We start from the raw sequence: 1,275 nt of genomic DNA, 5'->3' as shown, positions 1-1,275 counted from the left end.
GTTGAATAAGATGAAAAAAGAGATATATCGATACCGCATTTTCCTAACACTGACTTTATCCAACGGCTGATTGTTTGTGTAGATACTGACCGATGTGGTTTATTAACCGCAACGAACAATCTTTTTTCATCCCCTCTTAAGGGACCTGTCCTTTTAATATATTCTAACAGTGTCCGGGCTATACATAATTCTCTTTTTTGATCGAAAAAGGATACAATTAATAATGATTGTGCTCTGTCTGGCCTTGATGTTTTCAGTCGATCGAGTATTCGAATTTCCAATCCGTTCTTTGTCTGATTGATATTTTCTAAATCAATTGAGGCAAACGTTTTGAGCTCTGTGGGCTGTACCTAACGCTAACAGAATTATAGTTTTTTCTGTTAGTTCTCGCAGATTTAAACTCTCTACTGGATATCATGTTTTTACTTTATCCAAAACAATATTTGGATCCCATGTGGCTGCATATCTTGATCCTATAGGTTTTAAATTTGCCATACCCCTAAAAAATCTACACACCATCGGATCTTCACCAATATTATTATGTGAAACTAATGATATTGCTGACCGAAAAGAATTTAAGGACCCGTAGGACGCTCCCTCACTAAACATTTTAGTTAAAAATCTTAAGAGCTTATTTGCTGAAATTTGGTATGGATTCTCTTTATGGATTGCACAGAAAGACCACCATTTTTTTAATCCCGAGTTATACTGCTTCCAAGTATTATCTGATATTGATGCGAGAAGAATTTCGATTGTATCTATCGGAATGTTTCTTTTTAAATACGATCTCCTGACACAATCCCTGCCAGAAGTGTAATTTTCTGAGCCATCGGATGTCGCCTCGACCTGTAAGGAGATAGAAGTAGATTTTGAGACGGCTCAAACCTGAGAGGTTTTCCGATTAACATGCTTTTAAGGGTACATTCTCGTCAGTTGGATCAAATTTGGTCAAAATTTTTTTTTGCGGAATTCGATAGCTATAACTGTCTAGAATATCATGTTAAAAAGGGCAAATCGAAATTCGTAACGGTTCAAAAGTTATGAGCCTCCGAGCCGACCGCGTCAAAGCAGGTAGCGAGCGTCGCGCGGCACAGGTAGCGCCGACCATTTCACTCAAGGTTTTATATTTTTGGCTTTAGATGGAGCCTCTTTACACTGTAATATTGGGAATTACACTGGTGAAATCAATTTTATAACGTATGAGAAACACGTGTGCGTTTTTGTGTCTCCCGCGTTTTTCGCGTTGCAGTGCACAGTAAGTATCCTTAAAACTTT

Source organism: Trachymyrmex cornetzi, unplaced genomic scaffold, assembly GCF_001594075.2.
Source record: "Trachymyrmex cornetzi isolate Tcor2-1 unplaced genomic scaffold, Tcor1.1 scaffold863, whole genome shotgun sequence".
NCBI classification, from domain to species: domain Eukaryota; kingdom Metazoa; phylum Arthropoda; class Insecta; order Hymenoptera; family Formicidae; genus Trachymyrmex; species Trachymyrmex cornetzi.
Note: the sequence above shows the minus strand (reverse complement) of the source record.